We start from the raw sequence: 27,688 nt of genomic DNA, 5'->3' as shown, positions 1-27,688 counted from the left end.
TGTGTTAATGACCCACAAAAGTCGCTGCTATGACTTTGCTCTGTCTCTTCTTCTTACCTTTTTAGAGCCAGTCCACAGGAGAGGCATGGCTCCTCCAGGCTCCTGTGTATCCTCCTTAATAAGCCAGCTCCTTTCCTGTAACCATTCCACACATTTCATTGTAATGTGGAAACTTCAGCATCTGCCATCTAGATTCACATCCATGTCTGGAACAATAGCAAGCCCATAAAAAGAAGAGAAAAGAAAAAGTGTAGTAGTTTCAGAGAGGTTGCTTTACAACGAGCAGGCCAAGGCTCAGGAGAGCTGGCAGCACTCCTGGTCGCAGAGCCACCTGCTATTAGATATTCATATCTGTGCATCAGATTGAGTGCAACTATGGGACATTGCTTAAGATAATGCTGAAATTAATTTCCCCTGAAAAGCAAATTTTTCTGCATGTGTTAGGATTCTGTTTATTAGTAACAGAAATTCACCTTTCATAACAGGTGAAAGGGAGCTTATTGCAAGGACCTCAAGATATTCTCAGAAGTGAACGGAAATTCCAGAGCTAGGCGTTAGTCAGAATGACTCCATGGGCAGGTCTGGCGGCCCAAGGAGCAAGTGTGAGTGGGGGCCTGAGCCTCCGGGCTCAGTGGCTAGGAGAGATAGAGCACGCAGTTGACTGAGAGAGGCCACCATGGATTGTACTATGAAGGGAATAATACCTTCATTTACAGATCCAACAAGACTGAGACACCAAGAGGGAGTAAAACGAGGGTGCTGTGACCAGAATGAGGAACAGACCTGGGCAGGCAAAATGCCACTCTTCCTGGTTCTCAGCCCTGGCTTATTCCTGGTGATGCCGCATGCAAGGTAGCCAAAGCCAATCTGTGCAATTTCCCAGTGCGCCTTACTCTTATCAAGTGGAAAAATATGGTTTAATAACTGTGGTGTTGGGTAAAATCCTGAAGAAGTTGAAATCTCCAAGCCAACAGGAAATCACTGTTTTCTAATTGTTATGGTTTTCTTCCAGAGAATACAGCCATCAGTGCTGAATGGGCCATTAGGAGCTCTGTGATTAATGGTCTGAATTAGGTTTGATTTTGTATTTAACTTCTGAGTTATAAAATCTGAGTTTGAATCATAGAAGGCAGTTGTTCAGCCTGAAAATGATTTTGTAAAGCAAACCAAGGACTTGAATTTGGGTTTCTGGTTTATTTTCCTAATCAGAAGTCAAATTGAAAATATATTATTATAAACTGATAAGATATAGCTTAAATTCAGCTTGAGTTTATATATTCAGCTAAATCTCAAGTCCAACTAGAGTTTATACACCTGTAATGACCTTATTAATTGGTGTATTCATATTAGTATATATTAGTATATTGTATGTAGCATTTATATTATGCAACATGCTATTATGTAAACATTTAGCTCCTTTCTCTGTCAATACCTATATTTCATCTCTGCCTATATTTTATCACTTGTGTAATATACTTGGGAGATTACCACATGCCAGACTCTGTCAGGTAATGGAATACAAAGAAATGAGGATGAATAGAATCTTTATTAAAGAGATCATAAGCCAGAATGAATAGAGAACGGTGCGTCTATTCACTGCCTCTTACACAACAGTACCCTAGGGTAAACATGATTACTCTCACTACATAGAAGAGATGGTGCTGAAAGCCACAGAGCACGGGGTGCAAGCCTGGGACCAACACCCTGTGCTCCAAACCTGGTGCCATTTTCATTGGACAAGGCATTCTTAGGGGGGTTGGATGTGTACCCAAGTGTAAAAGCTTTGACAAGGGTTGTAACAGTTGAACACACCCAACGAGGCCAAGAGTGAACACATCCAACGAAGCCATTAGTGAAGGTCCATTCTTCCTAGATGAAGAATCTATACAATGTGTCGAGCAATGAAGGGGAGAAAGGACCAGCCAGATGGCTCAGTGGTGAGGGTGCCCGCTGTCAAGACTGACAACCTGAATTCCATCCTCAGGACCCACATGGTGGAAGGAGAGAACTGACTCTTGCAAGATGTTCTCTGACCTCCACATGTGTGCCATGGTATATGCCTTCCCAAGACAATAAATGAGGAAACGTAACTTTAAACATACTTCTTTAAAAAAGATGGAAGATGTTGTACACAAGAAAAGCAATTTAGCAAAAGGAGTACAGAGACATGCCTTTCTCCTTTCTTTACGTCTTTTTTATGTTTATCTTTAGAGCCCATTGGGTGTAGTTAGAGGTGCCTGCATGTGCATGGGTGTGGGGTTATTTACTGGATCACAAACAACTTACAAGTGGCTACACCCATGCAGAAAATGACTCCTCCTCCCCAACAGCCATTAACTGCCGATAGCCCTTCAGCCCTGATGGGGCTTCATGTGCCCCTCCCCCATCTTATGCTGGTCTTGTGCAGCTAACTACAGCAGCTAACTACACAAGACCTGCTTAAGATTGAGCGCATCCACAGTCCAAGATAGATTGGGGAGGGGCTTATGGGCCTCCATTCTTCCATGAGGATTGATACTCAGTTAACTGTTGAAAGCAGAGGGAGAAATTTTTTTTTTCAGTAGTGTAACCCTTGGTACCTTTGTTCTGTAAAAAAATCTTCACCTGTACTCCGATAAACAACCCTCATGAAACTCTTTGAGTGACACACAAAAAAAGATGAAAATAGAAGTGGACAGATGGTGAAGTAGTTGTTGGGCCAGAGCACGCTCCAAAGTTCCTGGGACCAAGTGTTCGCTGTCCTCTGGCAACGGTACCCAAATCCCTATAGGAAGCATGTCTTAACTGAAGACATAGTGCACCGGGGGTGACCCCTGACCAGAACTTCTGTCCCGGAGACTCCTGACCATGACCAGTACGCCACGTTGGGCAGAGTGTCTGTTTACTGCCAATGTTGCTCACTCAGTATACATCCTGGAGGACTCTATTGTGGACCCACAGAATCAGACCACTTTCATCTGGAACATCGATCACACCTGGCTGATGATGTTGGAGGAACGATGTATTTACTGTGTGAACTCAACAACAGTGGCTCAACCAAAATTGGCTGGGAAGCCTGGGTCTCCTCCAACTTATTTGGTCTCTAGACCTATCCAGGAGTTTGGTCTTGCTTGGTTCAAAAGCGATGCGACCAAGACAATGAAGGGTCAGAGCACATCTTGACCAAGCTCCAAGGTGAGGCTCTTCCAAAACACTTATTGAGACAGCTGAAGAGGCCAAGGAGAAAGCAGAGGAGCCGGCACTGACAGCCACAGAGAAGGCACCTCAACAAGGCTGCTCTCAAGAAGAACAGCAGCAGCAAGAGTTTGTTAGTTCACCAGCCAGTGCAGCTCAGCTCCCTCTCCCTTCTCTCCATGTACTTCATTATTAAACATCAACTTCAGCCCTCTCTGCTGGGTGGCTTGGGTCAGGTGTCTAGCTCACTGTCTATGGTATGCCTGGCCTGCTTGTTCCCCCATTGGGCAGCTGTGATAGGTGCAGAAAGTTGCAGTGACTTGCCCAAGGTCACAAGCAGTGTGTAGGTGAAGTGATAATAAATGATAGAGTGTACATTCCATGAGGGCAGGGCTCCTTGTTTGATTCTCTGATATGTCCCAAGTACCTGGAACAATATTTTATATATGACAGGCACTCAATAAACACTTGATTCGACAATCCGCCAAAAAAGACACAAGCTAGCTGAATGGATTAAGAAGCAAAATCCAACCTTTTCCTTTTGCTGTCTGCAAGAAACCCATCTCGCCTTCAAGGACAGGTACGACCTTAAGGTGAAAGGATAGAAAAGAATATTCCAAGGAAATACCACTAAGAAACAAGCAGGGGTTACAGCTTTAATATCTGACAAAATAGACTTCAAACCAAAATTAACCAGAAGAGATAAAGGGGGTCACTACTTTCTGATCAAAGGAACAATTGATCAAGAAGATATTACAATCATGAACATTTATGCACCAAACTCTGATTCACCCAACCTCATAAATTCAGCACTACAGGATTTTAAGACCCGGATTAACCCCAACTCATTAATAGTAGGGGACTTCAATACCCCAGTGTCTCCATTAGACAGGTTAACAGGACAGAGACTAAACAGAGAGACATCTGAATTAAACAATACCATACATCAGATGGACCTAACAGACATCTACTGAATATTCAACCCAAGCACCAAAGAATACACTTCTATTCAGCACCCTATGGAACTTTCTTTAAAACTGACCACATACTTGGGCACAAACCTCAACAAATACAAAATAATTTAAATTCTTCTATGCATTCTCTCAGAACACAATGTATATAATAAAGCTTAAAATCAACACCAAAAGAAGCCTTTGTAACTATATGAACTCATGGAGATTAAATGCCATACTCCTGAATGATGAGTGGGTCAAAGGAGAAATTAAGAAAGAAACCAAAGTATTCCTGGAACTAAACAAAAAGGATAATACAACACAACCAAAACTCTGGGACACTTTAAAAAGCAGTCCTAAGAAGGAAGCTTATAGCTCTAAGTACCTACATTAAAAAATCAGAATGAGCACAAATAAATGACTTGACATTGCAACTAAAAACTCTGGAAAGGCAAGAACAAATGAAACCCAAACCAACTAGATGAGAAGAAATAACAAAAATCAGAGCAGAAACTAATGAAATAGAAACAAAGAAAACAATACAAAAAAATCAATAAATCTAAGAGCTGGTTCTTTGAAAAGCTAAACAAGATAGACAGACCCTTAGCTTAGTTAACCAAAAGAAAGAAAAAGCAAATCCGAATCATCAAAATCAGATAAAAAGGGAAACATCACAACAGAAAGATCCAGAATCCAGAACATTATAAGAGAATACTTTAAAAACCTATATGCTACTAAATTTGAAAACCTAAAAGAAATAGATGGATATCTAAAATCATGGGACCCACCAAAGCTAAACAAAGAAGAAATTAATAATTTAAACAGACTCATAACATATAAGGAAAGTGAAACAGAAATACATAACCTCTTGACTTAAAACAGCCCAGACCCAGATGGATTTCCAGCAGAATTCTATGAGACATTTAAAGAAGACCTACAACCAATATTACTTCAATTATTCAAAAATAGAGAAACAAAGGGAGAACTCACAAATTCCTTCTATGAAGCCAGCATAACTCTAATACCAAAACCAGGTAAAGACACAGCCAAAAAAGAAAACTATAGACCCAAATCTTTAATGAACATAGATGCAAAAATTTTCAACAAAATCCTTGCAAACCGCATGCAGACATGTATCCAAAAGTCCATCCACCATGATCAAGTAGGCTATATTCCAGAGATGTAGTGATGTTCAATATACATAACTCAATAAATGTCATAAATCATATAAATGAACTCAAAGATAAAAATCACATCGTCATCTCGATAAATGCAGAAAAGGCCTTTGACAAATTTTAACATGCAATCATGGTAAAAGTCCTAAAGGGAATTGGACTGGATGGAACATATCTCAACATAATTAAAGCTATATACAACAAACCCACAGCCAACATCATTTTAAATTGAGAAAAATGGGAAGCATTTCTGTTAAAATCAGGAACCAGACAAGGAAGTCCACTATCTCCACTCCTTTTCAGCATAGTGTTTGAAACTCTTGCTAGAGCAATAAGACAGGAGAAGGAAATTAAAGGAGTACTAATTGGAAAAGAAGAGGTCAAACTATCACTTTTTGCAGATGACATGATACTATACCTAAGAGATCCCAAAAGTTCCACCAGAAAACTCCTAGAACTGATTAATACTTTCAGTAATGTGGCAGGTTATAAAATTAATCTACAAAAATCAGTAGCTTTTTTATAAACCAATAACAAGCAATCAAAGAAAGAAGATGTGGTGGCTTGGATGAAAATGTTCCCCATAGGCTCCAAGTATTTGGACCTTTTGTTCCCAGTTAGTGGTGCTGTTCTGGGAGGTCTTAGAAAGTGTGGCCATGCTGGAGAAAGCACATCACTGGGAGTCAGCTTAGAGAGTTCTTAAGTCTTGTGGGATCTCCAGTTGCCCTCTGCTTCCTGTGCCTGCTTGGAGATGTGAGAGCCTAGCTTCCACTCCTCCTCCAGCCACCTCTGCTTCCATGCCTCCCCTCCATGATGGACTGACTCTTGCCTCTTTGGAACTGTAAGTTAAATAAACTTTTTCTTCCTTTCTTTCTTTCTTTCTTTCTTTCTTTCTTTCTTTCTTTCTTTCTTTCTTTCTTTCTTTCTTTCTTTCTTTCTCTTTCTTTTTCCTTCTGAGACAGGATTTCCCTGTAGCCCCAACTGTCCTGAAACTCACTATGTTGACCAGGCTTGCCTTGAACTCACAGAGATCCACCTGCCAGATTGCTGGGGTTAAAGGAGTGTACCACCATGCTCGGCCAACTCTTCCTTTTATAAGTCTCCTTGGTCATGGTGTTTCTATCATGGCAACAGAAAAGTGACTAATACAAAGCACAGGGAAAACTTCCCACTCACAATAGCCTCAAAAAAAATGTCAGAAGAAACCTGGCCAAAGACATCAAAGATCTTAGAGAAAGAGACTGAGGAAGACACCAGAAGTTGGAAGGACCTCCTATGCTTATGGATTGGAAGAATTAATATTGTGAAAATGACCAGGCTACCAAAAGCAATGTATATATACAATGCAATGCCAATCAAAATCCCCATGACATACTTCACAGAATCAGAAAAAAAAGTGCTAAAATTCATATGGACATACAAAAGACCCCAGATAGCCAAAGCAACCCTAAGCACTAAGAGCAATGCTGAGAGGATTACTATACCAGATATCAAAGAATATTACAGAGCTATAGTCATAAAAACAGCATGGTATCAGGACAAAAACAGACACATAGAGCAATGGAATATCATTAAAGATCCAAACCTGAATACACTCAACTTCAGCCACCTGATATTTGACAAAGGTGCCAAGAACACACAATGGAGGAAAGACAGCATCTTCAAAAAATGATGGCAAACTGCATCCACCTGTAGAAGAATGAAACTAGACCCTTATCTTTCACCCTGCACAAAAGACAACTCCAAATGGATCAAAGACCTTAATGTGAAACTGGAAACCCTGAAACTGTTAGAAGAAAACATTGGCAGTAATCTACAAGATATAGGTGTTCTATATTGGACACCAGTTGTTCAAGAATTAAGGTCAACAATCAACAAATGGGACCTCATTAAACTAAAAAACTCCTGTACAGCAAAAGTAACAACCAAGAAAGTGAAGAGAAAACCCGCAAAGTGGCAGAAAATCTTCACCAGCAACACATATGACAGAAGTTTAACATTCAGAATATGCAAAGAACTCAAAAAACAAAGAAGCAAGAAAGCAAATAACCCCGTTAAAGGATGGGCTAAATATCTGAACAGAGAGTTCTCAAAAGAAGAAATAAAGATGGCTTAAAAAGCACCTTAAGAAGTATTCAACATTGTTAATAATTAGGGAAATGCAAGTTAAAACCACCTTAAGATTTCACTTTACCCCAGTCAGACTGGTTAAGATAAGAGAATAAATGATACCAAATGCTGGTGAGGATGTGGACAAAGGGGAATGCTCATTCACTGCTGGTGGGATTGCAAACTCCTGCAACCACTATGGACAACAGTGTGAAGAACTCTTAAAAAACTAAAATTGAGCCAGGCGTGGTGGTGCACACCTTTAATGCCAGCACTCTGGAGACAGAAGCAGGCAGATCTCTGTGAGGTCAAGGCTGGCCTGGTCTACGTAGCGAATTCCAGGCCAGCTGGGGCTACAGGGAAATCTTAAAAAGACCAAAAAAAATAAATAAATAATAAAGGCAACCTAAAATTGAACCTATGATATGACCCGGTTTTATCACTGCTTGGCACATACCTAAAGGACTCATCCTATTGTAGAGACACTTGTACAACCCTGTTTATTGCTGCTCTTATCACAATAGCTAAGAAATGGAAGCAACCTAAGTGTCCCTCAACTGAGGAGTATATAAAGAAAATGTACATTTACACAATGGAGTTCTACTCAGCAGTAAAGAAAGAATAGTGAAATTTGTAAGTAAATGAATAGAACTAGAAACTGTTATACTAAGTGAAGTAACAGACTCGGAATGACAATGGGCACGTCTCCCTCATTTGTGGATTCTAGTACCAAATCCTTTTATGTGAGTCTGTATCCTGATGTAACTGCAGGAACCAGGAAAATGCAAAGTAGCCAGGGAAGTAAAGGCAAAGAAGGAACCTGAGAGAGAAGAACATTATGGATATAAATGGGGGTATTTAAATGGGAGTGGGAGAAGGAGGATTATACAAGGAACTATGGGGATAAAGGGGAAGAAGGAGCTATAGAGAGGTGGGACCATAGCAGACAGGAATTATCAAGGGAGAAATCATGAAAATGGGAATACTTTAAATGGGAATGAGTGGAGGGTGGATTAGATTCGGGGGGAGAGATAAATAATGCCTAGCTAGCATTAAAAAAAAAAAAACAGAAGGAATTGTATTAATCTGAAAACCTATTGCAAATTACACATACAATATCTCTACATGAGTCCAATGTATAGCTGAAGGCTACATAACAAGAAACAGTGCCAGACAGGTGAAACCTTCCTTTGAGATGTTGGCCAGCATAGTCCAAAAGACCTCCCAAATCACACAGTCTACTGCCACAGCCCTTGATTGCCTCCCAAAACTTGAAGGTAAGACCCTATTGCTTAAGACAACACATACTTCGGACACAGGATTGGAGCAACAGAGTTGGAACTGACCTGGAAGCCACCTCCCCTGAAGGCTAGCTCTCATAATTTTGGAGAACACAATGCATGCTGCTAAGGGAGAACATCAACTGATGATTCAACCCCAGTTTCAAGGCCTAAAAACCACACAATAAGCAGCACAGCAAACAACACTGGTGCAGTTGCAACACTTTTTATCAACAGCTACCTAATTGGACTTAAAGCCCACTCAATGGGAAGAAACTCATGTGTGGTACTGTAAACATAGCCAAACACACATAGCTGGAGAGGTCATATCTTAGAGAACACCCCAAGGCTGCCACATCCCTAGACAAATGTAATTTCTCACCATGTGCAAAATGTGGATCCTTAAATTTACAGACAAGACAAGTATCTCATCACCCATCAAAGAAGGCTATTTTTCAAGAGATGGATTGTTACAGAGTTCTACAACTGGTTATATACAGAGATTATTTGTGAATTTCCCAAGCCTAAGTGGTACATCTATGATGCAACTGCTATACCTAAGGCTCACAAAACATACAACAAATGGTGAAGAGAACACTAATGTATGTTTCAATTCTCATCAATGAAGCTCTCTCATGCAATAGAAGGTGAGGAACAGAAAAGGTCACATATGGCCAAAATGTAGAGATTGAGAGTCTTCAGAGTGTGGGTCCTCGGATAGGACTCCTATATTAAAATCTACCTGTGCAGGGCTCAGGGACCATTGCAAAAGAAGGGGCAGAAAGATTGCAAAAGCCAGGGAGGAGGTGCATGACCATATGCAAATAGATTCCTACAGGCTTCTGGGACCGTTCTCATATGAATCTACAGCAATGATGTCAGCATGCACAAGACCCATGCAAACTCAAGGAGACAAAAACCCAGCACAGACCTGTGAAATGGACTGCAGGCCCCAATCTTAGATGAAGAAACTATTGGCAGCTGATTCCTGTTGGGTGAGGAAGAGATGACTTTCTTAAAGGGAGGGACTCTAGGTAGGCTGACTAGACGTCAGTGGATAAACTTGCACTGCGGGACATCTGGGGACACTAACTTTATACGATAGGCCTTAACACAAATGACAGAATGTATGAATTCTGGGCAGGGGTGGGGGGAATTATGGTGAGGGGCCAATGGGGAAGGGGGTATAAAGATGATTAAGTTGTTCTGGATGAAATACACAAAAAATCAATTAAAAATCTCTAAAAAATTTTTTTTAATCTCAAAAAAGAATGGAAAGGAGCTGGAGGGATGGCTCAGCAGTTAAGATCACTGTCTGCTCCTTACAGACAACCTGGGTTCGATTACCAGCACCTACATGGCAGCTAACAACCATCTGTAACTCCAGTTCCAGGAGGTTTGATACCTTCCTCTGACCTCCAAAAGCACTGCATGACACAGGTGAACTTACACACATGTAGGTAATACACTCACACACATTAAAAAAAAAAGAAAAATATTTCAATATAAAGAGGCCATACACTCATTGTTAAAATACTTGAAACTTTTAATCTAATATGAAAAGTAAGGCAAGGGTGCCAGCTCTTGCTTCTTCTGTTTAACACAGAACTGGAAGGAAGAGGCATCCAAATTGGAAAGGAAGAAATAAATTTTTCTCTGCTGGCAGAACACATAGTTTTATAGAAACCAGAAATCCCAGAAAGACCGAATCTTTTAAAAAAATAGAACTAATAAATGAATTTAATAAAGTTCTAGTATAAAAATATCAAGATAACAAAAATCAGTTATGTTTCTATACATTAACAACCAATTATTCAGAAAGAAAGTTAGGAAAACAATATTATTCACAGAAGCATTAAGAAGAATAAGAAATTGCCGGGCAAGGTGATGCACGCCTTTAATCCCAGTACTCTGAAGGCAGAAGTGGGCAGACCTCTGTGAGTTCAAGGCCAGTATGGTCTACATAATGAGTTCTAGACAAGCTGGGGCTACAGGGAGACCCAGTCTCAAAAAGACTAAAAAAAAGGGTAAGAAGATTAGGCAAAAGGCCTCTAGCAAACATTGATGAAGGAGGTTAAACAGAACAAAATGGAAAGACCATGCACTTGTTGGGCCAGAAAACTAAACAATTTTAGAATGTTCATTCAACCTATTAACCCTATAAAAATCCGCAAAGACTTTTAGGAATAGAAAAATATCTAGTCAGGAGTGGTGGCACGTGCCTTTAATCCCAACACTTGGAAGGCAGAGGCAGGCAGGTCTTTGTGAGTTTGAGGCCAGCCTAGTCTACATAGTGAGTTCCAGGCTAGCTGGGGCTACAGGGAGACCCTGTCTCAAAAAGACAGAAAAAAAAAAAAATCTTAAAATCCAAATAGAAAAACAAAAGACTGAGATAGCCAAACCAATACTAAGAAAGAACAGGAAAGTTGGGTGTACAGCTCTTTTTGATTTCAAAATATAATATGGCTTTACAGTAATCAAACCAGTATGGTACTGACAGACATGCAGACCAATAAAGCAAAATAACCCTGTAAAACAAATGTTTGAATCTGTAGTAAATTGAGCTTTACAGGGTGACAAGACTGTGTAATGGGCTCAGGCAGTCTTTTCAATAAATCTTGTTGGGAAATTAAACACACAAATGTAGAAAAATGAGGTTGAATCCTCATTTTACACTGTATACAAAACCCAACTCAAAATGGATTAAAGATTTTCCTGCAACCAAAGCCTTAATTCTTAGAAAAGAACATTGGAAAAAGTTTCATGACACTGGCCACAGCACTGGTTTTCATGAATACAGCACCAAAATACAAGCAATAAAAACTAAATAGAAAGCAAATAGTGACCAGAATAGAAAGGCACCCTATGGAAAGATGGAGTGCATTTGTACTTCATACAAAGGGTTAAGAGCCCAAATAGGAAACTTACACAACCCAATAACAGAAATGTTAATGGCCTGATTTGAAAATTGGTTAATGACTTGGTTAATAGGCATTTCTCCAAAGAGATGTATAAATGTCCAGTAGTTAAATCATAACATACCCAACGATTTATAACATCAAAAAAATATAATAAAAACCATAAGGATGTCACACCTGTCAGGATCAGGATATTATTAGATTTTTGTTTTTGTTTTTGTTTTTTGGTCTCTTTGAAAAAGACAGGGTCTACTTGTAGCCCCAGTTGGCCTAGAAATAGCTATGTAGTCTAGGCTGGCCTTGAACTCACAGAGATTCTCCTGCCTCTGCCTCCTGAGTACTGGGATTAAAGATGTGTGCCATCACACCGAGATATTATTAGTTTTTAAAAGAAAGAGATACATGTTAACAAGAAGGAAGAGAAACTGGAATCTTTTGCACAGTTGGTGGGGATGCAAAAGGATACTGCTGCTGATGAAACCATTACAGAAGCTCAAAGACTTAGGGCTGGTGATGTAGTTCAGTGGTGGAGCACTGGCCTAGCATGTGCAAGGCCCTCAACTCAATCCCCAACACTGAAAAAAAGGTCTCTTTTCTGGATGGTGGTATACTTGTGTCATCCCAGCACTGGGAAGGGGAAGGTAGAAGGATCACAAGCTCTGAATTAGCCTAGGCTATATAGCTAGATCCAGGTTAGCCTGAGCTACATAGTAAGTTCCAGGTCAGCTTGGGCTACATTGTGAAACATTTTGTAAATAGAGAGATAGATGATTGGTAGGTAGATAAATAGATGATAGATAGATAGATAGATAGATAGATAGATAGATAGATGATAGATAGATAACTAGAGCTACCATGAGATCCAGGAGTCCCACTTCTGAGTAGATAGCATACCCAGAAGAATTGAAATCATAACTTTGAAGCTGTATCTGCCCTTCAGTTTCCTTTCAAGCTCATTGTAAAATTATCAATAATAACCAAGAGTTTGAAACAATTTAAATATCAGTTAATGGGTGAAGGAATAAAGGCAGTAAGTGAATGCAGTGGATCACTAAGTCAGCCTTTTAAAAAATAATCAGTGATGGGGCTGGAGCGATGGCTCAGTCGTTAGGCACACTGGCTGCTCTACCTGGGTTTGGTTTCCAGCATCCACATGGTGGCTAACAACCATCTGGGGAGGTCCAACACCCTCTTCTGACTTCCATGGGTACTGTACAACATGGGTACACTTAAATACATTCAGACAATATACTCATACACATAGAATAAAGATAATAGATAAAATATTTTTTAAAAATCAATGATATGCAACAACATGAAAGACTTTGAAAACATTACACTAAGTAAAATAGGACAGATATAGGAAGATAAGATTCTAGTTTCATGAGGTATCTGAAATAGTAATATTCATAGAAATCAAAACCTACAATGCTAGCTACTCGGGGGTGGAGTTGGCAAACTAAGACTTACTAACCAACAGGCATGGTGTTCCAATTAGGTGAGAATAAGGCCTAGAGATCCGGCTACAACATTGTCCCTATAGCCAACAATATCACTTGAAATTTGTTTAAAGGATGTATTTTATATTAAATGCTGTTAATTGATTTGTTTCAAAAGTGAACATTTTTTCAAATTGCAAAGCGACCAAACATCCCCCTCTTCTGGGTAACTGGAGTAACTGCAGCTTTTCTCTAAATTCACAACTGAAGCCTTCTCATTTTATAAGAAAAGACTTGTTAGCTAGCTATCAAGTTACAGAATTGCACCTGCTTCCAGGTAATATTAGTCGTTAGCAAAGCCCCTCTTCCCTTAAGCCCACCTCACCCTCCTGAAAATCCAAGTTCTGTTAGTTTCGTTCCAAGCCCTCATCCCAAGCCATCCACACATTTCTCGTGGACCCTCTCCCAGGCGCTGCAAGTGAAGACCGAGGCTTCCCCAACTCGCCTGCTGTCCTGGGGCCTCTGGCATTTTCTCAATGGACTGTGGCTATTTTCGTTTTGTGCTATGTTTGTTATTAATTATTAAGCTGGAAGAAGTGATTCTTTATTACTTTTTCATGTAAGTTAATGAAATGCTTGCAGTATCATCTGTTGAACATGTGTGTGGTATTAAATATTGCTGAAGATGAAACCAGACATCACACTTTAAATCAGTCATTTCCTGAGAACTGGATGGTAGGAAGAAGTGCATTCCTCCTCGGTGGAGAATTGAATGAGCACAAAGCTCATTCTTAAAATGCCCAAACTCTGAGAATTGCTCCTGGTTCTCAGGAGGAGAGCTTTTCTGTGTAATCAGATTGGCAGGCTTCAGAAAAGCTATTTGGAAAGAATCACAGTATTTGTATAGAAAATCTTATCATTAGAGCCAGCGAGATGCTAAAGTCCCAGGCTGCACAAGCCTGGGAGACCTGAGTCTGATCCCCAGAATCCACTTAAAGGTGAAAGGAAAGAACCAGCTCCTCAAAAGTTGTCCTCTGACCTCCACACACGTGTCATGGCACTCCCCCCCCCAAACCTCCACACACATCATGCACACGTGCACAATAATAATAATTTAAAAAATTAAAAAGAAACATATCACTAAAGATTTCTTTTTCTAAAAAGCAATGACAGATCTTTTATCTTCTGTCTTAACATGTCTACCAAAATGGAGAACTTTGCCTTTAATCTGGACACCTGCTCTGTGGGTGTCTGCGGAGCTGTGATGTCAATGCTAGTGTGTCTCTCAGGACTTGGTATTGTTGGTTATAAATATATTTTTCAAGATATTTCTTATTGCCGATCTAAAGTTTTGTATGATTCACTGTTAGATCTGACTAGACCTTTTAACTGTGTCATGGCAGGGCTGATAGTGAGCGTGCTTCAGCAGTGAGTGCCAGCAGCTCTACGTCTTATTTTTAGCCTGTGTTCATATTGCTGCATTATGGTCACCAGATCTCTTTGTAGGAATCCTTTTTATTCTTATTCATTTTATAACACCGGTTTAATTAATACCAGACAAGGTAATCAGTAAGTACATTTGGCTAGGCTCAAATAAACATGAAATAGTACCTGTGCAGAAGGTGTTGCTCCCTGACCTAGGAGAGTGTAGATCCTCCCTCACGCTGGGAGGCCTGGTGGTTGTGCTTGAAAAATGACTAGGGATACAGGACTCAGAGGGACACGGAATCTGTCAAAACAATATCTCACCCACTGCGGTGACATACGCCTTTAGTCCCAGCACCCGGGAGGCAGAGGCATGCAGATCTCTGTGAGTTCCAGGCCAGGTCTACATTGTAAGTTCCAGGGCTACATAGTGAGACCTTTTTTCTGAATGAATTAAAACTGAGTATTGCATCTTGGTTGCCTTACTTGCATGTAAGTGAAACAGAAACAAGTGAAAAGTGCTACTAGCTTCCTCTTGCTCCCCAAAGGGCCAAGTACTGCCTTCCACACCACCTTTGCTGAAGGGCTGGGGTGGCTGCTGTTGTCGCCTTATTCTCCTTTCTTTTCCTGGACACACACGTTAGTAAAATATGATGAAAATGTATTCCTAGGAAATACATTTGGATTTGGTTTTTTTTTGGTCTTTTTTGAGACAGGGTCTCCCCATAGCCCCAGCTGACCTGGAACTCACTATGTAGACCAGGCTGGCCTCCTCAAACTCATAGAGATTCACCTGCCTCTGCATCCTGAGTGCTGAAATTAAAGGCATGCACCACCACGCTGGGCTGATTTCTTTTATTTATTTATTTTTCTTTTTCACAACTCAGAAAACATGTTTCATCACAGTTACCAGACTGGGGTGGTATTCAACTCATCACTGCTGTTTCTTTTATTTTTAAACATATGTATGTGTATGGGGTTCTGTGTGTGTGTGTGTGTGTGTGTGTGTGTGTGTGTGTGTCTGTGTCTGTGTCTGTGTCTGTGTGTGTGTGCCATGTGTATGCAGGTACCTATGAAGGCCAAAAGAGGGCATCATATCCCCTTGAAGCTGGACTTACAGGCAATTGTGAGACACCTGACGTGGGTGGGGGCCAGAAACCAAACTTGGGTCTTTCTGCAAGAGCAACATGTACTCTTAACCTCTGAGACATTTTCAAGTCCCTCAGAAAGTGACTTTTGTTTGTTTTTATTTTTTATTTTTTGAGACAGGGTCACCCTGTAGCTCCAGCTGGACTGGAACCCACCATTTAGACCAGGCTAGCCACAATTTCACAGAGATCTGCCTGCTTTGGCCTCCCAAGTGCTGAGTTTAAAGGTGTGTGCCACCATGCCTGGCAAGGAAAATGTTATTTAAACAAAAATTGCCACATGTGGTGGTACACACCTTTAATCCCAGCACTCAGGAGGCAGAGGCAGGAGGATCTCTGAGTTTGAGGCCAGCCTAGTCTACACAGTGAGTTCCAGACCTGTTGGAGCTACAAGGATACCCTGTGTCAAACAGACCAAAAACAAAACAAAACTAAAACATAAAAATTATGGGGTTGTGGAGAGTGGTGGCTCATGTCTTTAGTCCCAGCACTTGGAAGGCAGAGGCAGGCAGATCTCTGTGAATTCAAGGCCAGCCTGGTCTACATAGTGAGTTCCAGGACAGCTGGGGCTATAGGGAGACACTGCTTCAAAAAAAAAAAAAGACAAAAAACAAAACAAAACAAAAAATTATGGGATTGATGGTTCAAGAAGTTATGAGCACTAGCTGCTCTTGCAGAGGATCCAGGTTCAGTTCCCAGCACCCATATAGTGGGCAACTACCAGCTGTAACTCCAGTTCAAAGAGATAGGACACCCTCTTCTGGCCTCTGCAGACACTGCACATATGGGTACACTTACATACATGCCAGCAACACACATACACATCAAATAAAAATAAATGAAAAACCCTAAAAATTATAAATAAATATTTTTGTCTTCATAAAACATAGAGTTGTCCTGTCATATTGCCCAGTATGTTTAAATGCTCTGCCTGAGCTCTGCTGTAATCTGGGCTGTCACAAGCTTGCACGTTGCTTTGGGACTTCTGCCAGGAACATTGAAGGAGATGCTGCGTCTGTGAGACAGCAGTGAGACTAGCACTCACCACTGCACACCCTGTACCTGACATCAGGTTTGGAATACAATTGTTTCTCAAGAAACGTTTTAACAAGAACTGGGGATGTAGCTCAGGGGTAGAGAGTGTGTCTGGCCAGTGCAAGCTGGTCCCATGCCAAGCTCAGAAACATAGCAGGGCCATGGGGGAGGGGGCATAGAACTGAAAGTTATTCACAGAAATCACAGAAATGGAAAAGTGTTCTTGTAAATGAATACAGTGGTAATAATGGTTAAGATCCACAAGGAGTTTCCAGATCATTAATACCCATGTTCCTCCAATTTTTGACTCAGCTTTAATAGTTGAGGGCTGGGAAGATGGCTCAGTGTGTAGAAGCATTTGCTGTACAAACCTGACAACCTGAGGTGGATCCCAGATCCGATTTAGAAAACCTGACACTGATACAGGGGCACACCTTGTAGGCCCAGCACTCCTGCAGCGAGATGAGAGGCAGAGACAGAGAATCAGCCAGAATGTCAGGGCCAGCCAGAGTGTCAAGAAAAAAGAGAGACGCTGCCCCCAAGGGTAGAAGGCGAGAACAGATGCCTGAAAGCTGTTTTATGACTTTCACATGTGTTGTGACCGGTGCATGCCTGCACTCACACACATACATTATACACATACATGCACACACAAAATTCTTTTTATAAAATCATAGTTGGCCGGGCATGGTGGTGCACACCTTTAATCCCAGCACCCGGGAGGCAGAGGCAGCGAATCTCTGTGAGCTTGGGGCCAGCCTGGCCTACAGGGAGTTCGAGGCCAGCTGGGGCTACAGGAAGACTCTGTCTCAAAAATAAACAACAAAAATCAAAAAGAAAAAAAATCATAATTGAAACTAAATGTATAGATATAGGTGATGCAGATATACCTCCCATGTGAAGGCCCCAAGTTCAATCCCCACCATTGCAAAAATTAATTAATTAATGAATAAATGTTAGTCTGATTTAACATGACACCAAATTTGAGTAAGAAATAAAAGAGCCTAGTTCTGCTGATGGTTCTACAAGCATTTCATTGACTTACATGCTTGTAAATTAGCAGACTGATGGGCCGGCCTGCTGAGGGGCTGATGGGTCTTTGGTATCTGATTCTTGAAACTGCAAAGCTGAAGATGAGACCCTAAGTCCCACGGTCATGCAGGTGTGGCCTGTGCTGCTGTGGCCTTCCTAAGCCACATTGCACTTAAACCTAAATAAAGAAACAGCTTCACCCTCAGCATTCACTTAAAGACCAACAATGGACTCATACACTGAGACCCACCTGTTCCTGCAGATGTCGCATGGAACTCTGCTCCTGAGCCAGGCTCATTCATACTTTTGTTTATCTCCAACATCAGTTTGGGAAGTAGAAGCTAGGGTCCATCCTTATCATCAAAGAAGTTTACCCTTTGATCCCTAGGTCTAAACACCCATAATTTCAGGCAGACTTCCTTTTTCTCACTGCTTCTATGAGAACCATGCTGCTTTGCAGCGCTTTGCTTTGAGATGTTAATCCAGCATATCCTTATTCCTATCTTGGATGGAAATCCTGGGGAATTAAGGCCATATGCCCAGGTCACAAGAGGAGGACATGGCTTTTGGTTGCCAGATTAAGTGTAAATCATTAGTACAGATCATGTCCACACTGTAAGTCATTACTGCATGCTGCTAGAGGGACGTAAGTGCACATTCTACTGTGAACCCCCTCTCTATGAACCCTTCATCTAGAGTTCAGAGTTGCATACCTGGCTCCCCAACCCACTGTCCAACTCTGGGCTTTCTGTGTGGCTATTTCCTCTGGATTTAAATAATCCCTCTTGAGGTTGGAAAAATGGCTCAGCAATTGAGTGCCTACAGCTGTGTAAAGGACCTGGATTTGCTTCCTAGCACCTACTCTGGGCAGCTCACAACCACCTGTAACTCTAGCTCAAACACTCTCTTCCTGCCTCCTGGAGCACTGCACTCATATGCACAAGCCCCCTCCCCAACACACACATATAAACATTATTAAAAATAATCCTGGAGAGAGGAGGGAGACTCACAAGATTCTGGAAGCTTATGAGCCTCAGGAAACTTAAGACGACTCAGAAGGCCCCTCCTGCAGTTCTGTAGGTAACCAAGAACTAGGGGTGGGGTAGCAGACTCTGGCGGTGCCTCCACGTTGTGTAGGGAGCTCCAGGATTGCAGCTTTGCTGAGTCATTACCCATGCCATGCTGGGCTTTTTGGCCATGTTGCCTACTGTCCCATACTCCCATGAGTAGCCCCAGTGAACTCTTTGGATAAACAAGGTAGGTGAACCTTTTCTAGGTTCTATGTCCTAGAAATCATATCTTCCCATGTGCCCCCATCCCACTGGCATTACTACCCCTGCCCCTGTCTCCCTGCCTTCTTCACTCCTACCCCTGTATCGGCACAAGGCTAGCCTGTACTGACTGGAATTCCTGTCTGTGGCCACCAACCTGGCTCTCCTTCAACTCTCTTCTGACACAGGAAAGTAGTTTCTAGGGAGACAGGAAAAGGAAAACAAAGGGAAAAAGGAGACGAGAGCTACTTCTGCCCTTTGGGGACACCGGCTGCCATCCCTGGGCCTGAGGAGCAAGCTGCTTTGGCAGAGGGTGGACAGGACCTAACTTTGGAGTCATCAGACATGAGTTCCAAACTGCCTCTGCCTCTTAACTGCTGTGCAACTTCATACTGCAGTCTAGTCTAGTGTCACACTGTCCCGTCCAGCAACAACTGATGGCAGTTTGTCATTCAACGCTTGAAAGGGGTGAGTCCAAACTGAGAGGAGCTGGAACATGCAACTCACGTCAGAGCTCAGGGACAACGTGAAAAGGAGAACTGAAAAGCTCATTAACTCTAGGTAGACTGATTTCATTTGAGGTGATTAGATTTTGATGATATATTATTCAAATTAATTTTACCTGTTCTTTCACAGTTTTAGTGTGGTTGCCAGAAAATTTATTTTTACCTGTATGGTCCACATTTTACTTCTACTGGCCAGCACTGATCTGTAAGATGAGGGGGATGGCCGGCTTTCCTGGGCTCCAGAGCAGGCAGAAATTAAACTTTGTGTCCTAGTGGAGTGGCCCAGTTCAGCATTTTTCCTGGATTATGTATGCGTGCGTATACGTGCATGAGCATGTGGTATATCTGTATATGTGTGTGATGCATGTATGTGGGTATATGTATGTGTGTGCATGTGTTATGTATATGTGTATGTGTCTGTGAATGTTCTTGTGCTGGAACTCAGGCCTCACAAATACTAAACACACACTCCTCTACTGACCTCCACACCACCCAGGTTTTTTTCAAGTATGAAGCAAACAGTTGCATTGAGGTAGCTGCTGTGTTCTACAAGCTGCACTCTGTCCTCCAGGCACTGCTGCACATTCAGCTAGCAGATCTGAGATGCCCAGTTGAGGAAAACAAGGCCAGTTTTAGCTTATGGTCAAATCAACCGCGTCCCTGGTCCAGATCCTTTTCCATCCCAAGGTAATTTTTCATTGGCCTCTTGAGGCACTGGAGAGGAAACGATGCAGACACGTGTGCATTCTAAAATGTGGCTGTGGACTAGAGCAACACTGCAACTGCTCTGCACACAGCTGTGAGTCTGTACTGTCCCCATGTCCAACTCGGTTCTGCCTCATGGTTTTCATTCACTTTTGTAGGTTTTCCTTTGTTTTGTTTTTTTGTTGTTTTGTTTTTTGCTTTGTTTTATTTTGGTCTTTTTTGAGACAGTGTCTCCTTGTAGCCCCAGCTGAACTGGAACTCACTTTGAAGACCAGACTGGCCTCGAACTTACAGAGATCTGCCTGCCTCTGCCTCCCCTGGGACTAAAGCCGTGTATGTCACCACGCGCAGCTTGATTTTCCTTTGTTTTAAAAACAAAACGCATGGCTGGCTGCCTCATTGGGTAGAGGAGATTGCCATTTAAGCTTGCCAACAGAAATTTAACTCCAGAACCCATGTAAAGGTGGGAGGGAAGCACTGGGCTTGGTAGCCCACACTTTTAGTCCCAGAACTCAGGAGGCAGATTTCTGTAAGTTCAAGACCAGCCTGATCTAAATAAATAAATAAATAAATAAATAAATCTTATAAAAAATAAAATAATATAAAAACAAACAAACAAAAAATGGGACTGAAGAGATGCTTCAGCAGTTAAGAGCACTGGAATTCTTCTGGAGGACCCTGTTCAGTTCCCCATATCCACAGGGTGGCTAACAATCATTTGTAACTCCAGTCCCAGGGGACTAGACACTCTCTTCTCACTTCTGTGGGCACTACATACACATGGTACACTTACGTACATGCAGAACACTCCTGACCCTCAGACTTCTGCTTCCTGAATGCCGGGATCAGAGCAAGTACCACCATCCTGGGCTGTAGATGAGTAGATACGACATGACAGCAAAAATTCTTCAAAATAACATGTTTTTACCAGGTTTTTAAAATAAAAGGTACAGCTTGATCTGAAAAAAAAAAAGTTCTGTCAATACACATCAAAATAAATTTAAAATTATGGGAAACAAATAGTGGTCTCAAATTTCTCAATATTTTAATGACAAATAATTGAATTTTTCTGCTTTTTCTGTCACTTTCGTTTCTTTTCTTTTTTTGAGACAAAGTATCCTATAGCCCAAGCTGACCTAGAATGCGCTATGTAGACCAAGCTAAAGGAATGTACCACCATGCCCAGTGTTTCTTTTACTTATTTATTTTTAAATTTTTTTATTGAACTCTTTAAATGTCATGTTTCCAATTCAAATCCAAACCCCCTCCCCAAGCCATGTCTCCCCCATCCCCCTCTGAACCCCATGCACTCTGCCATATATGCTGAGTCCTATTCATTCAGATGTTTGAACCCTCCAGTGTAAATGTGTCCACAGAAGTCTACTCAGCCCACCCAGTGGTTGTATGTAAGTCATATATTCCCTCACCCAACAGCAATCAGTCTCAAATAGTTCTCAATCTAGTGCTGACCTGCCACCTATTTCTCATCTCCCCTTTGGGCCCTTGTTTAATTGAGCTGACATGGGTCCCATGTTTGATGCCACCATTGCCACAGGTACACATGAGCAAGCTTCTAGTGGCCTGGAACCTCCACTTCCCTATGTTCATGAACCAGCCCTGGCTCTTACGATCTTTCCACCTCTTCTTCCACAATGGTCCTGGGTCCTGGGTGGGTGAGGTTTCATATAGAAGTCCCATCCTACACGCTACAGTCTCTCATTCTCCAAAACTTGGCCAGTTGAGGCCTTCTGTGTGTGTCACACTCTGATGTATAGGAAGCCTCACTGGTGAGAGATGAGGGGTGTACCAGCCCTCTCTCCACCCTCATTCCACCATGTTCCATGAGCCTTAGTTGCAGAGATTCGGCTACAGATGTGTCACCTAGTACTGGGCATCTCCCAGGCATATATTCTCGGTGCCTGACCAGACATGCAACTCTGTAGTAGCCTCTATATGTTGTAAAAAGAAACTTCTTTGATGAGTGCTGTACAGCATGCTTGTCACTCTAAGGGAGTTCTTTTCCATCTGGCACTGCATTCCGTGCCAAGCAGCTCCCAGGTAAACACATGCCATAATGTTCAGACACTTTATGTGCATTTCTCATAGAGTTTCTAGGGCATCACTTTTCCCTCTAGGTTTCCTAGCCACCTAAGATTCACTCATCTCCACTATTTTTTCTCCCATCCAGCTTCCTTCCTCCCTCCCTCCCTAGTCACAGTGCCCCCGTTATCCCCACCCTCCCGCAGTACCTCCTGATTCCCACCATCTTTCCTCTCCTGACTTCCCTCCCTCCCCCACACCATGGTTCCTTGCATGTCCCTCCCCCCTCTACCCCCTGTAGACCACTCTCACTTTTTCCACCTCCCTCAGGTAACATCCGTTCCCTACTATCCCCTTTCAGGTTGTTTCTTGTCCTTTATCTCCATGTATCCTTTCCCTTTACTTGGCTCCTGGTGTTACATCAGAATTTATATAGTCACACATTAGGGATTGATGCTGTAGTCCACAAATGAGGGAAACCATACATCCCTTGCTTTTCTGTATTTGTGTTACTTCACTTGGTATAACACTCTCTAATTCCATCCATACACCTGCAAATTTCATAATTTCATCTTTTCTTACTGTTCAATAGAACTCCATTGAGTAGATGTACCACACTTTCATTAACCATTTGTCAGTTGAGGGACATTTAGGTTGTTTCCATTTCTTAGCTATTGTGAAAAGAGCAGCAACAAACATGGATGTACAGGTATCTCTACAATACGATGAGACCTTTGGGTATATGCCAAAGAGTGGTATCACTGGATCATATGGTAGTTCATTTTTAGTTTTTTGAGGGTTCTCCACACTGCTTTTCATAGTGCTTGCACAAGTTTGCATTCCCACCAGCAGTGAATGTGCATTCCTCTTTCTCCACATCCTGCCTATGTTTTCTTTCTTTCTTTCTTTCTTTCTTTCTTTCTTTCTTTCTTTCTTTCTTTCTTTCTTCTTTTGGTCTTTTTGAGACAAGGTCTCCTTGCAGCACTAGCTGGCCTGAAACTTGATATGTAGACTAGGCTGGCCTTGAACTCACAGAGATCCCCCTGCTTCTGCCACCCAAGTGCTTCAACTAAAGGCATGCACCACCATGCCTGGCATGTCTTCCAATTTTTATAAAAACGTTTTTAATTAATTTTATTTTATGTTATATGACTGTTTGCCTCCACCTGTGTCATGCAATGCCCGTAGAGGCCAGAAGAGGGCACTGGCTCTCCTGGGACTAGAGTTAACCATAGTTGTTAGTTATCATGTGAGGGCTGGGAATTGAACATCCAGATTTTAGTACCCTGAGGTAGCAGACTGGATGACTCCCCCAGACTCATTCACCCTCCCATCTCCCCTGCCCGTCTCTCCTCCTAGCCTGGGTCCTGTCCCATTCCTTGTTTTGGCACCCCAGACACCGGGGGAACCACCACTGCTTCCTGTTCCTTTGCATCCAGACCAATCCAGTTCCCTCTCACGAGGTCCCCAGGAGCACTGCTTCTGGGCCTTAACCCTCCCTCACTTCCTCTGATTCCCTGAGCTGCACTGCCCACCAGCCTCTTTCCTGGAACCCAGGGCTGACCTCTTGGCTAGAGCCACCACTGCTTCCTGATCCCTTGCATCCAGATGGAGTCAGTTCCTTCTTGAGGTCCCAAGGAGCCCTCTGGGCCTGGTCTCACCCTCACCTCCCTCTGCTTTACTGGGCCTCACAACCCACCAGCCTCTTTCCTGGCCACCTGGGCTGACCTTTTGGCTCCCTGATCCTTTGCATCCATACCAACCCAGTTCCTCAGCAAGCCCTTGGGGCCTCTTCCTGACCCCATCTCCCTTTGCATTTCTGAGTGTCACAGCCACCAGCTTTCTGAGACCAGCATCTTTCCTGGACCCTACTCCCAGGACAGTCCAACCCCCAAATTCCTGAGGCCAAAATCTTTCCTGGAGGGATCCAGATCTTAGGAGTAAGCCTGAGAGCATCTGATCTTCATTTGACTTGGGCCTCTGTGGGAATTCCTGAAGACAAAAGCAATCTGGCCACTCCAATATAAAATCAAAAGAGAGAACCAGAAGCTTAGATGAACCAGGTTTTCATGCCCAAAAAGTAAACTATAAAGTTTACAAAAGAAGCAGACCTAAACTTGAAGACTTGAGTCTCACACAAGAATCAGAAACTGCAAAAGAAATTCACATGTCAAAATCACAGAGAAAAAAATAATAACATGAAAAACTAAAATAATATATCCTTAACAACCTCTAGAGGAGTACAATGAGAACCCCCTGGAGAAAACACAGGACATGGAACTCAAAAGAACAATTATAAAAACAATAAAAAGACTTCAGTGAATTTAAAGAACAAAGAAATCAAAGAACTGAAAGAAGATAGGGATAAACTTCTGAATGAATTCAGAAAAGAGTTAGAAATATTGAAGACTACTCAGGCTGAAATGAAGAAGGAAGTGAAATGCTCAGTAAGCCAATTAGAAATGACAGGAGAAAGCCTCACCAATAGGATGAATGGAATGGAAAACAGAATATCAAGACTGTAAGATAAAGTAGGCGAACTAGACCACTCAAGCAAAGATTATGAAAATTTTAAGAAATCACAAGAATGGAATATGCAGGAATTGTGTGACACCATAAAAAGACAAAACTTACGAATCATAGGCATACAGGAAGAAGAAGAATACCGAGATAATGGCATGGACCAGATCTTCAACAGAATCGTGGAGGAAAATTTCTCAAAATTAAAGAAAGACATGCCCATACAAAAACAAGAAGCATATAGAACACCAAACAGACAGGACCAGAAAAGAAACTCTCCATGGTACATCACAGTAAAAATGGTAAGCGTACAGAACAAAGAGACAATACTGAAAGCTGCAAAAAAGAAACAACAAGTCACATATAAAGGAAAATTCATTCATATTACAGCTGACTTTTCAGTGCAAACTATGAAAGCCAGAAGAGCCTAGACCAAAGGATTCCCAGATGCCAACCCAGTAACAACAAACCAAGAAGATATTACAATCATGAACATATATTCACCAAACTCTGGTGCACCCAACTTCATAAAAACAATACTACAGGACTTTAAGACCCAGATTAACCCCAACTCATTAATAGTAGGGGACTTCAATACCCCCACTGTCTCCATTAGATAGGTCAACAGGGCAGAGAGTTAACAGACATCTGAATTAAACAATAGTATATATCAAATGGACCTAACAGATATCTACTGAGTATTACACCCAAGCACCAAAGAACATACTTTCTACTCAGCACCCCATGGAACCATTGCCAAAATCGACCACATATTGGGGCACAAAACAAACCTCAACAAATACAAAAAGATTGAAATAATTCCATGCATTCTATCATACCACAATACAATAAAGCTTACAATCAACACCGGAAGAAGCCCTAGTCACAACATGAACACATGGAGATTAAACAACACACTCCTGAATGATGAATGGGTCAAAAGAGAAATTAAGATAAGAAAGAAATAAAAGTGTTCCTGGAACTAAATAAAAAGGACAGTACAACACAACAAAACCTCTGGGACACACTGAAAGCTGTCCTTAGAGGGAAGTTTATCGCTCTGAGTACCTACATCAAAAAACTGGGTGGGGGTGTCGGGCATGGTGGTGCACACCTTTAATCCCAGCACTCAGGAGGTAGAGGCAGGCAGATCTCTGTGAGTTCAAGGCCAGCCATCTCTACATAGTGAGCTCCAGGGCAGCTGTGGTTACAGGGAAACCCTATCTCAAAAAGATCCCAGAAAAAAAAAAAAATGGAACAATCACAAATAAATGACTTAACATTGCAACTCAAGACACTTGAAAAGCAGCAATAAATGAAACCCAGCAGACAAGAAGAAATAACAAAAATCAGGGCAGAAATTAATGAAATCGAAACAAAGAAAACAATATAAAGAATCAATGAATCCAAGAGCTGGTTCTTTGAAAAGATAAACAAGATTGACAGTTAGCCCAGTTTACCAAACAAAAGAAAGAGTACCCCCAAATCAGCAAAATGACTATATGCCTAGGCTCCATCAACTTTTAAAACCTATATGCTACTAAATTTGAAAACCTAAAAGAAATGGTCACATACCAAAAATCATGGGAAACACCAAAACTAAACCAAGAGGAGATTAACAGCTAACAGACCCATAACACAAAAAGAAATTGAAACAGTAATACAAAAACCTCCAACTAAAAAAAGCCAAGGACCAGATGGATTTACAGCAAAATTCTGTCAGACATTTAAAGAAGATCCACATCCCAAACTACTTAATTTATTCAAAAGGATAGAAACGGAGGGAGACATTCCAAATTCCTTCTATGAAGCCAGCATCACTCTAACACCAAAGCCAGGTAAAGATACAACCAGAAAAGAAAACTATAGACCCATATACTTAATAAACATAGATGCAAAAATTCTCAACAATAATCTTGCAAACCACATACAGATGTATATCAAGAGAATCATTGACCTTGGTCAAGTTAGCTTTACTCCAGAAGATGGTTCAATATATGTAAGTCAATAAACATCATAAATCATATAAATGGCTTCAAAGACAAGAACCACGTGGTCATCTCAATAGATGCAGAGAAGGCCTTTGACAAAATTCACCATACATTTATGTTCAAAGTCCTAGAGGGGATTGGACTGGAGGGAACATACCTCAACATAATTACAGTCATATATTGTTGCGGGTTCTCTTCAGGCCAGCTGTGAAGACTCTAAACTGGTTCGGGTCCCCTGCTAATGGGGGGGGGTGGCAAGAGGCACGGAGTCATGACACACAGACCCCAGGAGTTGGGTAGAAGCAAGCACTAGGTGAGGTGCTGCAGGCTCCTTTAATGCAGGAGGGGGCAGGCCTTATATTTCCCTTTTCTCCGCCCCCAAGTCCCTTTAGTCAGCATATCGTTTTCTAATTGGTCCGTGCCACACAGTCTGTCAGCAGTCACTGGGCTCGCAAGCATGGTACAGAGGCGTGGGCTCCTTTTGGAGGGCTATTTGTGGACCAAGGAGTGAAGTGAATTCTCCCTGAATCCCAGGGCTCTGGGTCCCCATCATCTTTGGAGGCCTCCTGCTACAATATATAACAAACCCACAGCCAACATCATTCTAAATGGAGAAAAACTGGAATCATTCCCATTGAAATCAGGAACCAGACAAGGCTGTCTACTACCTCCAATTCTCTTTAACATAGTGCTTGAACCACTTGCAAGAACTGAATCCCAGGGCTCTGGGTCCCCATCATCTTTGGAGGCCTCCTGCTACAATATATAACAAACCCACAGCCAACATCATTCTAAATGGAGAAAAACTGGAATCATTCCCATTGAAATCAGGAACCAGACAAGGCTGTCTACTACCTCCAATTCTCTTTAACATAGTGCTTGAACCACTTGCAAGAACAGTAAGACAAGAGCAAGAAATTAAAGGAGTAATAATTGGAAAAGAAGAGATCAAATTATCCCTTTTGCA

At 41.8% G+C, this 27,688-nt stretch overlaps 1 non-coding gene and 1 pseudogene across 1 annotated transcript; one reads left to right on the top strand and one right to left on the bottom strand.

The window, feature by feature from the left end:
* Positions 1-2,678: 2,678 nt before the first annotated feature.
* LOC103740320 overlaps positions 2,679-27,688 on the top strand; it is a 115,735-nt pseudogene continuing 90,725 nt past the window's right edge.
* LOC115071672 lies at positions 15,351-15,418 on the bottom strand. The gene has a single exon (XR_003850773.1). It is a non-coding gene; the product is annotated as a small nucleolar RNA SNORD31 (small nucleolar RNA).

This window comes from Nannospalax galili, unplaced genomic scaffold (genome assembly GCF_000622305.1).
Source record: "Nannospalax galili isolate Female #2095 unplaced genomic scaffold, S.galili_v1.0 scaffold639, whole genome shotgun sequence".
Taxonomy (NCBI): Eukaryota; Metazoa; Chordata; class Mammalia; order Rodentia; family Spalacidae; genus Nannospalax; species Nannospalax galili.
Note: the sequence above shows the minus strand (reverse complement) of the source record. Positions and strands in the feature narration are given on the sequence as shown.